This window comes from Microtus oregoni, unplaced genomic scaffold, assembly GCF_018167655.1.
Source record: "Microtus oregoni isolate MIOR12 unplaced genomic scaffold, Mior012 000066F_011, whole genome shotgun sequence".
Classification (NCBI taxonomy): domain Eukaryota; kingdom Metazoa; phylum Chordata; class Mammalia; order Rodentia; family Cricetidae; genus Microtus; species Microtus oregoni.
This window is the reverse complement of record NW_024543887.1, coordinates 2618-18709: the sequence shown is the minus strand read 5'-3', so window position 1 is coordinate 18709 and position 16092 is coordinate 2618. Positions and strand designations below refer to the sequence as shown.

The 16092-nt window shown below is 35.4% G+C and overlaps 1 pseudogene; it reads left to right on the top strand.

Annotated features, from left to right (window-relative positions):
• Positions 1–12372: 12372 nt before the first annotated feature.
• Positions 12373–12919, top strand: LOC121440197 (annotated as a pseudogene).
• The last annotated feature ends 3173 nt before the right edge of the window (positions 12920–16092 follow it).

Below are 16092 nucleotides of genomic sequence, written 5' to 3'. Positions count from 1 at the left end.
TACTCTAGTGTTAATTCTTTTCTGATACTCTCGATATTTTTTTAAAGATTATTTCTATTATAGTTGAAAAAAATCCTTTAGTCAATATTTGTGTGTAGGTTCAGGTCTTGGTTTTCTTTTATCTGACTATACCTTCAATTTTTTTTATTAGCAAAGAACATTTTCCAATTTCTTTTTTCAAATTAATATATGTATTATTTATTTTGTATTGCCTACTTCAAATTTTAATTTTCTTTTTTAAGGAAATTTTTTTCAATACCAATCACAGTTTTCCTTTCTTCTCTCTTCCAGTTTCCTGTCCCCACATCCCATCTTAGCCTCTTTCCCAATCTACTTGCTTTAACTTAATTCAGAAAGGGGCAAGTTCAACATGGGAGTCAACAAAGCATGGCTTATCAAGCTGTGGCAGGACCAAGTTCCTTCCCCTGCATCAAGAGTGGGCAATGCATCCCAGCATGGTGAATAGGTTCCAAAACACCATCTCATGTTCAGGAACTGGGCTGATCCCTGGAGTAAGAGCCCTACAAACATACCAAGCTACACAACTGTCACTCCTGTGCTATTCTTTAAGAATTTCATAGAGTGTATTATTATCATATTTACTATCTCCCCGTCTTCTCCCAGATTCACCACCACTTCTCCAACCACCCGTCTTCATGTCCTCTTTTTCAACAAATTTATGGCATCCAAATTTTGTGCTCAAATTCTTTTGGATGTAAAACTTATCTTGAAGTGAGGTCTAATTATCAAGGGACACATTCTTTTTCTGTTGGTGTTTTTATTATTTTTACTCGCTCTTTTTACACAGTATATTAGCCCCACCCTAACCAAGAAGCTTTTTGCAATTGATGTTTTTTAGAAAAGGTAAAATCAGTATTCTCCACCGAAGTATCTAGGTATATTAAAGACACTCCAGTTCAGGCTTCATACCCAGTAGTAGTTGGCCAACATAAAAAAGGGATACATTCTGAAACAAAACTGGCTATTCTTTTGCTCAGCAAGGCGTAGGACTTCATTTTGAATTCTACTTTCTATGCTGATATTTCTTCTTATTTCAGTTTACACAGTGCTTGTTTGCTCTGTCATAGTCACTATGAGTCTACATGTTCAGAAGATAAAGTTTCCTTGCAATTATCTAACCTCTCTGGCTCTTACACTATTTCTCCCCCCTCTCCTACAATGAACCCCAAAACTCAAGAGAAGTAAGTGAAGCATATATGTTTTTTGCAGAGATGAAAATTTTGCAGACCCTTATATTTTGTATCTTGACCAGTTTTGGGTGTGTGTTAATCATTATCTACTGAAAATTGAAGCTTTTTATATGAAGGCTGTGAGGCACATTAATCTATATGTATAATAAGTCATTAGGAGTCTGTTTAATACTGTGTCTAGCAGAGTAATAGTGGTAGGTTCTTCTCTAAGGATCAAGACCAGACTAACTGCAGATTATTGGCTCTGATAATTTCACCATAGATGGATTTCATCTTGTGGAGTACACCTCAAATCTACTCAGAAATTGATTAGTTATCCCATAATATTCATTCCACTATTTTAACAGTGATCATGTCTTGCCAGGTCAGTCCTTATTATATTTCGCAGGGTCCATAGAAAGATATAACTGATGATTACTTGTCTCCATTTTTAGCTTTGCATAACACCTTCCAGCACTATGAAAGCTAGCTAGTAAGGATGAAGTTTCTGGGTCAATGTGAGCTACTTTTTACTGTCTTCTATGACTCAGATATGCTGTGTCTTCATAAATAGGGTCTTACAGTCAAATTCTGGAGAGTAATAAAGAGCATTGGAAATAGTCTGTAATATTGGGGGATCTATGGGACCCCACTGGCTAAGAAATTTAAATGTGGTCATACTATCTGGGCACTGGAGATTTTATTTGCTTTCCCAAAATGTCTAGTAGGGTCCCATACATTACCCCAAAGGACAATTTCAACAAGGGCAGAATTCATGGTTGACAGTTATCCTACTTTCTTCTGCCTTTTACTGTTTTCAAATGCTGTTTATAACTGACACTTCTTTAGTAGCTTTTTTTTCTTCTAGCAGCTTTCAGATTATTTGACTTTCTTTTAATTTTTTGAAGTTTAATTTTGTCATTGATTTTGCTAGATTTCTTGTATTTAAATTCTGTCACATTTTTTTCTGAATTCTTAAAAGTTTAGTCAACTTTAGGATTATACATCGTTTTGTGTGTGTGTGTTTCTGAGAGAGAGAGAGAGAGAGAGAGAGAGAGAGAGAGAGAGAGAGAGAGATAGGAGAGAGAGAGGAGAGAGAGAGAGAGAGAGAGAGAGAGAAACACTCTCCAACAGAATTCACAGATATACACACACACACACACACACACACACACACACACACACATATATATATATATACATATATATACATAATCAGTTAAATTTTACCGACTGTTTAGAAGATTGTTGGTCCTATTTTATTCATTTATTTATCTGCCAGTCATCTGGTTAGGTTATTCACATAGGTACTTTGTCTATGGATTCAGATTCTTTTCACAGAATTGCAATTATGGACACAATTTAATCCCAGTGATGTTGTCTAGAGGGTTTTCCTGGCTGACATACTTGTGTTGTGAAAGAAAATGCCATCACTTGATCTCAAATCATATATTTTTAGATTGTGCAGTTATCCTCTTGCTCTATTTGCTTAGTTGCCTTGGAAAAAAATGTTAGTGAAAGACCCTCAATGAGCTAGTTTTTTATATTAGGGTTAGGATACAGAGTTTAGAACATTCTGCTCCATACCCTATCTTCAGTGAGTTTAAACATGGTATCTTTGTTAATGACTTCTAGGTTATGGCTAATATAGATTTTTCCATTTGTATTTTTTATTGATTTGATTGAGTGATAAATTTTTCTCTGCTTCCCTTTCTTCTTCCTTCCTCTTCAACCATCTCCCATGCTCCCTATGCTCCCAATTAACTCAGAAGATCTTGTCTTTTTCTACTTCCCATGTAGATTAGATTCTTGTATGTCTCTCTTAGAGTCCTCATTGTTGTCTTGGTTCTCTGAGATTGTAAATTGTAGGCTAGATTTCTTTTATATAGGAGATTCATAGTCTTACACAGTGTTACATAGTGATTTCAGGGGGTAATAAGCTGCCTATAAATGTGATTTTTTTCTCAAATATTTCTGGAATATTTATGTGAACTGTCAAATGGATGCATTTGTATCACTAAGTTTTTCTATAAAGTCTATATTCAGTTAGGAAATTTTGTTAAATTCATAAAATGCTTCTGAAGCTTTTATGAACTAACTTGAGAAGGTTTCATATCAAGTTAAAGCATGTAAAATAAGTGTAAAACTCAGCATATCCTTTCCCCATTCACAGCACATGGGACTTCTGTGTCTCTTCTATGTTTCTGTTGTAGAGAACCCCCTGATTTGGGGCTCCATACATATTCCATAGATCAACCATTATGCCCTTTCTTGTTTGTACATTCTTTCATATATATTCATTCATAGATTCCTATACATGTAAAGTAAATTTAACTTAGAATACATAGTAAATCTGGATTTACAATATTTTTGTAAAATAACATTTTAAGCAATAAAATATTTTATTTCTGTTTTTATTTTTCTTGCCTGTTTATAAGTTGGAATTTCCAAGTGTTTTTTTTTTCTTTTATTAAAAATAGACTTTTTCATACAATATACCCTGGTTATGGTTTCTTCTTCATGTAATACTTGTAGCTCCTCCCTATATTCCATTCAATCTAAATCAAATCCCTTGTATCTCTCCTTGGAAAACAATAGGCAACTAAAAGATAATACAAAAATAAATAAATAAAATGTAATAACACATCAGAATAGAAGAAAGTAAACAAACAAAAGGAAAATATCCCAAGAAAATGCACAAGAAATAAATATAGACAGATAGATTCACTCTTTTGCACACTCAGGAATGATGGTGTCTTGGCCATCAAAAATGCAGACAATATTCAGTATCATGAGATTTCATTTATTTATTCTTGATTTTAATGCTTGTGCTAACAAAGTTCTTTTTGTTCAGAAAATATTTTCTTGTATTAATGAATTCAAGGCTATTTCCCACGTTCTCTTCTATCATCTCAGTGAATCTGGTTTTATGTTGAGGACTTGACACATTTAGGTTGAATTTTGTGCAGGGCAATAAGAATGGATCTATTGCACTCTTCTGCACGCAGCTATCTAGTGTAGCAAACACTATTTGTTGAAGAGTGAGTCTGCATTTTTTCCCATTTTGTATTTCTGGCTTTTTTAAATTAAAATATTAGTTGTTCATATGTTAATGTATGCGTGTCTTGATCTTCAATTCAATTCAACTGGTGAAGGTGCCTGATTTTTTTTTTTAGTTACTGCAGCTCTGTATTACAATTTGATGTCGGAGTAAGAATAGCTAAAGCAGTTTTTATCATTCAGAATTGTTTTAGGCATCTTTTTTGAATTTCCATATGAAACTGAAAATTATCATTTCAAGATCTGTGAAGAATTGTGCTGGAATTTTCATGGGGGATTGCATCAAATATGTAGATTGCTTTTACTAGGAAGAAATTTTTTTACTATATTAAGCCTACTGATCCACGAGCATGGTGGATGGTTTCATGTTCTGACATCTTCTAAAGTTTCTTTATTCAATGTCTTAAAGTTTTCATCATGCAAATCTATCACTTTGCTGATTAAAGTTACCCAAAGATAGTTTATATATTTTGAGATTCTTGTGAAGGGTGTATTTTTTTAGTGATTTCTTTCTCAGTCAATTTGTCATTTTAATTTAGGGATGCTACTGATTTCGTGAGATGCTTTTATATCTAGTTACTTTGATGAAATTGTTTTTCAGCTTTAAAAGTTTCCCAATGAAATTTCCAGGCTCATTTATATATACATTTATGTATTCTACAAATAAAGACACTTTGGCATCTTGCCCTCCAATTTATAGACCCTTAAATACCTTCAGTTTGTTTTTGCTCTAGTAGTGATTTCAAGTACTAAATTGAATAAGTATGGTTAGAGTGAACAACCTTTTTACTCCTGATTTTAGTAGTTTTGTTGTTGTTGTTGTTGTTGTTATTTGTTTCTCTACATTTATGTTGGTATGGGCTATGGGTTTGCTGTAAACTGCCTCTCTTACAGTGAGACATGCCCTTGCATCCCTAGAATCTCCAGGATTTTTTTTCATGAAAGGGATTTGTAAAAAGCCTTTTCTGTATCTAATAAGAAAATGTACTTTTTGTATTTCAGTCTGTATTAGTGGTGGATTACATTTATTTAATATGCATGCTGATCCATTCCTCTACCTTTGGGATAAAGCCGACTTGATTGTGGTGGGTGATCTTTGTGATGTATTATTGTATCTGGTTAGCAAGAATTTTATTGGGAATTTTTACATCTATGTTCAAAAGGGTATTGGTCCGTAATTCTTCTTAGGTTTTTTGTTTCGTGGTTTAGGTATCAGGGTAACTGTGGTCTCATCTCATAAAATGAATTCTGTAATGTTTCTTCTCTTTCAATTTTGTGAAATAATTTGAGAAGTAGCATTAAGTCTTCTTTGAAAGTCTGGTAGAATTCTGCACTGAAACCATCTGGCTCAAGGCTTTTGTTGTTGGTTGTGTTTTATTCTTATTACTCTTTAAACTTTTAGGGGTTCCGCCACTCAGCTCCCAAATGAATCAGACACAGAGGCCTATTATTATTTATAAAATCCCTGCCTTAGCTTGTTTCTCGACAGCTTTTTTTTTAACTTAAATTATCCCATCTACCTTTTGCCTCCAGACTTTTTTCTTTTCTTACTTCTGTAATCTTTCTTTCACTCTTACTTTATGTCTGGTTGTGTGATTGGGTGTCTGCCCCCCTTCTTTTCTCTCTCCTTGATCTCTCTTGCTCCCCCCCCCTCTGATTTTTCCCTATATTTCTTCTCTCTGCTTATCAGCCCTACTTATCCTTTCTCCTGCCTCACCATTGGCCTGTTCAGCTCTCTATTAGACCATTAGGTGTTTTAGACAGGCAAAGTAACACAGCTTCACAGAATTAAACAAATGAAACATAAAAGAATGCAACACAATTTTGCATCACTAAACAAATATTTCATAGTATAAACAATTGGTAACACATCTTAAAACAATATTCTACAACAGATTTTTCTATTTTTCTTTATATTTTTCTATTATTTTTGGTTGGCAGACTTTAAAATCACTTTCTCTATTTTACTAGGTCTATTTAGGTTGTCTATTTGATCTTGATTTAACTTTGCTAGGTGGTATATATTGCAAAATTTATCCATTTCTTTTAGATTTTTCCAGTTTTGTGAATTAAAATTTTTAAAGTAAGTCTTTAATGATTCTTTAGATTTTTGCAGTATCCTTTGTCATATACCCCTTTTCATCTTTAGTTTTTCTAATTTAGATGTTCTCTCTCTGCCTTTTAGTCAATTTGGCCAAGAGTTTTTCTATCTTATTGATTTTTTCAAAACTCAACTCTCTGTTTCCTTGATTCTTGGTTTCATTTCATTGTTGTTATTGTTTCAATTTTATTCATTTCAGTCATGAATTTTATTGTTTCTTTCCATCTACTCCTATTAGGTATGATTCCTTCTTTTTGTTCCAGAACTTTCAGCTATGCTAATATTTCCTTGTATGAAATCTCTCCATTTTCTCTATGTAGGTACTTAGTAGATGAACCTTCCTTTTATAGTCTCCTTCATTATTTGCATAAGTTTGGGTATGGCGTGTATTCCTTCTCATTCAATTCTAGAAAGATTTAAGTTTACTTCTTTTGTATTATGATTTTATTGAACTATACATTTTTCTGCTCTCCTCCCTTCTTATCCCCTCCCCTTCAACCTTTCCCATGGTCCCCATGCTCCCAATTTACTCAGGAGATCTTGTCTTTTTCTACTTCCCATGTATCCATGTAGGGTCATCATTGTTGTCTAGATTCACTGGGATTGTGATTTGTAGCCTGGGATTTTTTTTGTTTGTTTTATGTCTAAAAGCCACTTATGAGTGAGTACATAATGATATTTATCTTTCTGGCTCTGGGTTACCTCACTCAATATAATGTTTTCTAGCTCCATCCATTTGCCTGCAAATTTCAAGATGTCATTATTTTTTTTTCTGCTGTATACTACTCTATTGTGCAAATGTTTCACATTTTCCTTATCCATTTTCAGTGAAGGGGTGTTTAGGTTGTTTCCATGTTCTGGCGATGATAAACAATGCTGCTATGAACATAGTTGAGCACATGTCCTTGTGGCACGATTGAGCATCCTTTGGGTATATACCCCAAAGTGGTATTACTGGGTCTTGAGGAAGGTTGCTTCCTAATTTTTTGAGAAATCACATACAGATATCCAAAGGGGCTATACCTGTTTGCACTCCCATCAGCAATGCAGGAGTGTTCCCTTTAGACTTCATCCTCTCCAGCATAAGTTGTCATTAGTGTTTTTTACCTTGGCCATTCTAATAGGTGAAAGATGGCATCTCAAAGTTGTTTTAATTTGCATTTCTCTGATGTTGAGCTTCTCCTTAAGTGTCTTTCTGCCATTTTAGATTTTTCTGTTGAAAGTTCTCTGTTTAGGATTGGATTCTTTTGATGACCAATTTCTTGAGTTCTTTGTATATGTATATTTTGTCTTCTTGTTTGCTTTTATGCCCCTATGAGGCTGTTTTAAGTACTGTAGCTCTGTAGTAGTGTTTGAAGTCAGGGATTGTGATGCCTTCAGAAGTTCTTTTATTGTACAGGATTGTTTTGGCTAACATGGGTTTTTTGCTTTTCCATATGAAGTTGAGTACTGTTTGTTCATGGTCTGTGAAGAATTTTCCTTGCATTTTGATGGGCATTGCATTGAATCTGTAGATTGCTTTTGATAAGACTGCCATTTTTACTATGTTAGTTCTACCTACACAAGAGTATGGGCGATCTTTCCATTTTCTTGTATCTTCTTCAATTTCTTTCTTAAAAGATTTAAAGTTCTTGCCATACAGGTCTTCCATTTGTTTGGTTAGAGTTATTACGAGATATTTTATGCTATTTGTTGCTATTGTGAAGGGTCATGTTTCTCTGATTTCTTTCTCAGTCTTCTTGCCATTTGTTTAAGGGAGGGCTACTGATTTTTTTTTAGTTAATCTTGTATCCTGCTATATTACTGAAAGTGTTTATGAGTTGTAGAATTCCCTTGGTCGAATTTTTGGGGTCACTTATGTAAACTATCATATCATCAGCAAATAGTGAGTGTTGACTTCTTCTTTTCCAATTTGTATCCCTTTGGTCTTTGTTTGTTATCTTATTGTTCTTGCTAGTAAGTCAAGAACAATATTGAATAGATATGGAGCCAGTGGACAACCTTGTCTTGTTCCTGATCTCAATGGCATCACTGTGAATTTATTTCTTAATTTTTGTCTTGACCCATTTTTCAGTCAGAAGTGAGTTATTCAGTTTCCATGAGCTTATAAGTTTTCTGTTGTTTCTGTTACTGTTAATATCCAGCTTTAATCCATAGTGATCATATAGGATTCAGGAGATTATTTCAGTTTTATCTGTTGATAATTGCTTTGTGTTGAAATATGTGATTAATTTTGTTGAGTGTTCCATGAAATTCCGAGAAGCATATATACTCATTTGTGTTTTTGTGAATTGTTCTGGAAGTATCTGTTTGGCCAATTGGGTATATAATGGCATTTAGCTCCAGGATTTCTCTGTTAATTTTTGTCCAGATGATATGTATATTGGAGAGAGTGGCATATGTAAGTAACTCACTCTCAGTGTGTTACAATAAATACATGACTTAAACTGTAGCAGTGCTTCTTTTATGAACGTGGGTGTCCTTGTGTTTGATGTATAGATGTTAAGATTTTGAATGTTCTCTCAGTTGATTTTCCCTTTTATGAGTGTGAGGCATATTTTTCTATCCCCTTGGATTTGTTTTAGTTTGAAGTTTACTTTGTCAGACATTACAGTGGTTACACCAGCTTGCTTTCTATGTTCATTTTCTTGGAGTATATTTTTTCATCCTTTTATCCTGAGATGATGTCTATTCTTGATGTTAAGGTTTATTTCTTGGATACAGCCAAAGAATCGATTCTATTTTCATATCTATTCTGTTAGTATTGCCTTTTTATTATGGACCCGAGATCATTGCTTTTTGACAGTGTGGATAACCTCCCAGGTTTAATTTGTTCTTCTAGTATCTGCTGTAGAGCTGGATTGTTAGGTAGCTACCACTTAAATTTGGATTTATCATGGAATGTCTTTCTTTATCTATTGTGATTGAATGTCTTGCTGGGAATAGTATTCTAGATTGGCATCTGTGGTTACCAAACATTTGTAGAACATCTTTTCAGAACTTTCTTGCTTTTAGGGTCTTCACTGTGAAGTAATATTTTGTTCTAATTGAATTTTCTTTGTATGTCACTTGGTCTTTTTCCTTTGAAGTTTTTAATATTCTTTCTTTTTCCGTACATTGAATTTTTTTTTTTTGATTTTATGTGTCAACGGTAGTTTCTTCTCTGGTCCAGTGTATGTGGTGTAATGTAATACATTACCTTGATATGCACCTGCTTCATTAGGTTAAGGAAAATTTTTTCTATGATTTTGTTGAAAATATTTTCTGTACCTTGGACCCGAGTTTCTTATCTTTCCTGCTTATAGATTATTTATTTTATAATGTCCAAGATTTCCTGTATGTTTTGACCCTACAGATTTTGTTATGCATGTGTATATATATGTGTATGTATGTATCTAATACATATACATGCATATATATAATGTTTTCTTTTACTCAGATATCTATTTACCTTACCTTCTCTTCAATTCCTGTGATTATCTTTTTCATTTCTTGTATTATGTTGGACAAATTTACTTCTGAGGTTCCTGTTCAAGTTCTTGAATTTTTCATTTCCAGATTTTCCTGAGTTTGAGTTTTCTTTATTGATTCTATTTCCACTTTCACGTCTTGATCTGCTTTAATTATTTACTTTCATTATTTTACTGTTTTATAGATTTATTGGATTTTAATGGATTTATTCATTTATTCTTTTGAGATTTCTATCATAGTCATAAAAGCTACTTTTAGGTCCCTGTGTTTTTCATCAACTATGTTACATATCTCAGGGACAACTGTAGTAAGGTTGTTGGGCTCTAGTGGAGAATATTGTCCTGACTGCTATTGACTGTGTTTTCCACTCTCACATCATGTGGGTTTGAGGCAATTGAAATTATAATGCTCATATCTGGTTTTGTCTTTATTGGGCAAATACATTGTTTCCTCTTTTCTGTTTTTTTTTTTTTCTTAAAATGTGATGTTTTGTGTTGCCTGATAGGAAAGTCTTCTGCAAACCTGCTAGGTGTGGCCACTGGGGCATTCTCAGTACAATTTGTTTCTTGGTATTGGGAAATTATGCTTAGTAATTGGCAGGGGCTGGAAAGGGTTTGGTGGAGAAGTCCTCAAGAGGAATAGTAACACAATGTTTCACCAGGATCTGCTTAGTACCCTGAGAATGGGTACAGAGAGGGAGGAGTGGCAGCAGCAGGTGGTCTTCTATGGAGCTAGGAATGGAACTGGGCCATTAGATAAGGAGGAGAGGCAGAGAAATGAAGAAATACAATCTGCTTTGCTAGCTTACCTGTTTTTCTGGCAGGCTAAGGAAGTGGGTTCCCAACGAATACCTGCTGGAATTGGAGACTTGGCCAAAGGGGTAAGGGAGGGGGAGTTTGGGAAGAAGGTCTGCATAATACTTTAGAGATACTGGCAGATATGAAAGGCAGGGCATGACAGCTGATCTGCTGCAGAACTAAAGGATTGTACTTGGAGGAAAGAAGGGATAAGTGAAGATCTGTACTTAAACTCCCTGCTTCCCTGACCGGTGTGGCCTTCAGGTTCCTAGAGAATGCATGCTGGGTTCATAATATGTTTTTTTTGTTGTTGTTGTTGGTGGTTGTTTCTTTTTTGGTTTGGTGGGAAGTGGGCTTATCTGTTTTGGGTTTTTTTGTTTTGTTTTGTTTTTCTTTTCTTGGGAGGCTTATGTTTTGCTTTTAGGAAGCACAACTCTAGATTTAACCCACAGTCTAATGTGTCTCTTAAAGTTTATAAAAGCAATCCACAAACTTAGTAATCTTCAGGTTTTATTTTTTAAATGATGCCGGTTAGTTTTTCCTCAACTTGACACAAGTTAGAGTCATCCAGGAAAAGGAAAACTTTAGGTTGAAAATGCCTCCAACATATTTGCCTCTCGAAAAAGTTATGGGACATTTTCTTGATTATTGGTGTGGTAATTTCCAGTCTGCTGTGGGTGGTTCACTTGGACTGTATAAAAAAAGCAAAGTGAGTGTGAGCCATGAGCAACAAGAAAGTAAGCAGCATTCTCTCCTGGTCTGTGCTTCAGTTTCTGCTTTCAAATCCATGCCTTAAGTTTCTCTCTTGACTTCCCCAGATGATTGACTGTAAGCTACAATATGAAATAAGTCCTTCCTACCACAGTTGCTCATGGTCACAGTGTTTATCCCTGCAATAGCAAACCTGCTAAGAAATTGGTGCCAGATAGGGTATTACCATCACAATCCTGACCATATTAATTTTGGGAGAAATGTGCAAGTTTTTCAAATATTGAGCCAGAAAATTCTTTGAATGCTTAAAGCTTAATGGGCTAGTGTATAGGATCTTAGAAAGTAAGAATTTTGAGATAAATGCAAATATAAAAAAACCCTGGCTTAATAAGTTTGAGAGAGAAGCAAAGAATCTATCAGGGCTTTTCTTGTGATATATTTAAATTATAGGTTAATATCTCTGATGAACTCAGATGCAAAAATTCTCATACTTAGAACCCAAATTCAAGAGCACATCAAAAGATTATCCACATGAACAAGTTGACTTCATACTAGAGATGCAGAGAGAGCTTAACATATGGAAACCAATAATTGTAATCTACCATGAAACAAACTACAGAACAGAAACACCATGATCATCTCATTAACTGAAGAAAAGGCCTTTGACAAATACATTATCCATTCATGATAACTGTTCTGGAGTATCTAGGGATGCAAGAGACATACTTCAACATAATAAAGACAATATACAGAAAACTTGTATGTGATATCATTCTAAACAGAGATTTAGAAATCCAAAGATTTTCACTAAAACCAGGATGTCCATTTTCCACACTTCTGTTAAACATAGTACTTGAAGTCTCAGCTAGAAAAATAAGATGAGTAAAGGAAATAAAATATAAATAAGAAAGGGGGGAAATCGCCGCCATTTCGTGGACGCCAGGGCATTGAGAGCATCTGCGGAAGCAGATCGCGAGGGTGCAGGTGGGCCTCGTCGGAGTGTTGGGATTTGAACTGCGGTTCTCGAACCCAGGATCTCGAAATGCATCGTGATTCCTGTCCATTAGATTGTAAAGTGTATGTAAGCAATCTTGGAAACAATGGGAACAAGACTGAATTAGAACGGGCATTTGGCTATTATGGACCGCTCCGAAGTGTGTGGGTTGCTCGAAACCCTCCTGGCTTTGCTTTCGTTGAATTTGAGGATCCCCAAGATGCTGCTGACGCTGTCCGAGAGCTAGATGGACGAACACTATGTGGCTGCCGAGTAAGAGTGGAGCTGTCGAATGGTGAGAAAAGAAGTCGGAATCGTGGCCTCCCTCCCTCTTGGGGTCGTCGCCCTCGAGATGATTACCGAAGGAGGAGTCCTCCACCTCGGTGAAGAGCTCCAAGAAAGAGAAGCTTCTCTGGAAGCCGGAGCAGGTCACTTTCTAGAGATAGGAGAAGAGAGAGGTCTCTGTCTCGTGAGAGAAACCACAAGCCGTCTAGATCTTTCTCTAGGTCTCATAGCAGATCTAGGTCAAATGAAGGAAGTAGAAGACCAGTTTGCAAAAGAAGTGGTGTACAGGAAGTAACTTCATTTGACAGGAGTATGTACAGGAAATTCAAGTTTTGTTTGAGACTTCATAAGCTTGGTGCATTTTTAAGATGTTTTAGCTGTTCATGTTCCCTTAAGCAAGATTGAATTTGCTTTGAACTTTAGTTTTTCATAGACTGAAATAAACCTAGATCCTGCCCAGTTAAAAAAAAAGAATCTGTGGTTTCTCACCAGTTGCAGCTACACAAATCAGCTTTGATTAAGATATGGTACCATCAAACCTTAGCTTCACTGGAACAGTTGATGCTTGTTAGCTAGGGTTTAAAAATAAGTTGCGATTAACAAGAAACCAGCATCACTGAAGAAAAATTTTCTTGGTAATTATACAGAAGCTATGGTTTAGGAGGGCCAAGGTTGCATGTTAAGTTGGTAGCAAAACTTGGTATGTGTTAGAGAAAGCTGTCTCTCCCTTTTCCGAAAGTTAACAAATGTCATTAGCTCCAGATTTAAAGGTGGTGTGATGTACATACACATCCATCCTACTTCTGTGCTGAGATTTGGTCTGCTTTGGACTTTAACAGCTTTTGTATATGTTGTCTTAATTGATGTGAGTACATATGTGCATCCTCTTTGCTATTTTCAGAAGAGACTGTTTTCTTGTGGTCTTCTACCACCTCTGGATCTTACCTTCTTTCCAGCCTCTTCTACAACATTCCCAGTCGTATGGCATTGGAGCATATTGATATTTCACTACCTCTCTTCAGTCTCTAAGATACCATCTATTAATGCAATTTATGTAATATCAGTGCAAACCAATCATACACCAGTAGTGCTTTAATCCTTTCATACTGACGCTGAAAAAAAGATTGTTGAGTTCATGCTTTGGCCCACAGAACCCTGTTTTGTTTAAATTTGCACTTTCTAATTTCTGTGATAACATCTGGATTGAAGTATATTCTTTAAAATTATAGGTTTTGATTGTGTGGTTTCATTTTTAGCTTGGTTCATGTCTTGGGCTTTCATAAATGCTCTATAGAAGTTTGGCACAGTTTCCAACTCCAAAATCATGCACGAAAGAGTGAGGAAAGATTTTAAAAGCTTCGGGCTTGACAGAACCTCTAAAGTCAGCTCATCTAATCTTTAACCTGATTCATTTCAAACATCTCCACCCAACCTTTCATGTTCTCCTTTTATGCTTCTAGTTATAGGAGCTCACATTAAAATATTCTTCTTTTAAATTAAAAACTGAATTGCAGATCTCTGTAGCTTCTATATTTCATAGCTCTGTTTCCTGGAACATTATAGATACTTTATACTTTAAACTTTATTTTCTTCCATCTTTCAGGTCCAAAATTAGAGCTCCAGTTCATTCAGTGATTCCACATGAACCACAAGCTTTTGTCTATACCTCACACTACTGACTTTCCTTGTACCTACTCTAGGTTTTCCTTGTCATTTGGGATTCAAAACAGATCTGACAACAAAATATCTCTTGGACAATACAGACAAGAAAATAATGTCACATTCTGTGTTTTGAAAGTAAATTCCTCTGTTGTATACCTTGAAGTGATATTCCCTTCCTTTCTTTCTATCTCCCTTTATCCAGTCTTCCCATGTTAACTTATAGATATGCATACTTCTCTACTTTCTCTTAGCAAGAAATGAGGCCATGCCCCTCTGCAGTCTCTTCCTCTACAGATGCAGAATAAGTTTATTTCTTCATCTAATAACTTCCTCTGTGACTCCTAGCACTCTTATCAAAACAAAGGTTTGTTCACATTGTGTAGAACTTACATTCCCATTCACTTGAAAATCAGTAAATAAGAGAAATAAATGCTGTTTGTTCTTAAATTCTGAAGGAAACTAAGGGACATACAGGCCCCTGCTTTTTCCTTCAAGGTCCTCCATGGCTACCTTTTGCCATCATTTGTTTTATTCTTAAAGCTCTCCCACTTCAAAGCCAAATTATGATTGTCCATGCCCATGATGTCATATATTGTCTACATATATTTCCTTTCACAACACAGTAAGCCAAAGTCCGCAGAGAAAATGGAGTGCCCTAGCAAGAATTAGAGCTACTAACTGTAACTGGAGGTTTCTCTCCTGTCCAACAGTTCCTGAATAACCACTCTGAAGCTTAATGTTGATTAAGAATGTTAAGACTACAAGATAAGGCCTATTATTAACTAGTTCTATTACTCTATATTTAACTATAAGGTTCATGGAATATAATCTCATATCTTCCTTCTCCTATGGCTACTGGCATAAGTAAAAACAAAAGAAATAGAGGTTAAAATAAAGCCATGTAAAGATGAAAAATACACAGAGCCTCTTGATACTGTATGTTATTATGCTCTCTTTGAATTGTTTGAATGCTGAGGAAGGAGCAACAGCTGCTAAAAGATATTTGCTTATAAATGCTGCTAAATTAATCTAAGAAAGATATTTTGAAAATATCTTGACTTCAAAATTGAAGTCAAAAGGTATGTTACTTTGGAGAAGAGATTTTGCTTTTGTTTCCATAGGAAATGAGAGGCTGTAGATTCATTCTGAGTTAAGAAAAATCAGGTTTGATAAAGGAAGACCATCTGAGATATCTTCAGTAAGAACAGATGGCCTGGATGTCTGAGTTGTACATCCAGAACAGATCAAGACTGCTGCCTGAGATGATCAAGCCTCACAAGATACTCCAGTCAAGACTTCATCATACTTCAAAATTTTCTTTAGGTCCCCATAATATTATCAGTGCTCCCAACCAGCAGGAAGTAGACTGCAATACTATGCCCACATTACCAAAGAATGGACTATGGATATTTTCCTTTGTTTAAAAAAAATAGGGGGAAATGGTGTGGGACAATTCTATATTCTGTCAATTATGTTTTAAATAATCTCTGATTGGTCAGTAGCCAGGCAGGAAGTATAGGCAGGACAACCAGACAGGAAGTAGAAGTGGGTCATGGGAACAGGAGAATTCTGAGAAGGGGGAAGTCCATTCCTCCCCAGTCCTGTCCAGACACCAAAGAAGCAGGATGTGACCTGCCCCTGCTGAAAAAGGTACTGAGCCATGTGGCTAGCATAGATAAAAATAATAGGTTAATATAAGTTATAAGAGTTAATAAGAAGCCTGAGCTAATGGGCCAGTTTATCATTAATATAGACTTCTATGTAATTTCTTTGGGGCTTACCAGCTATGGGAACTGGGCAGGGCAGAATGTCCAACAATCA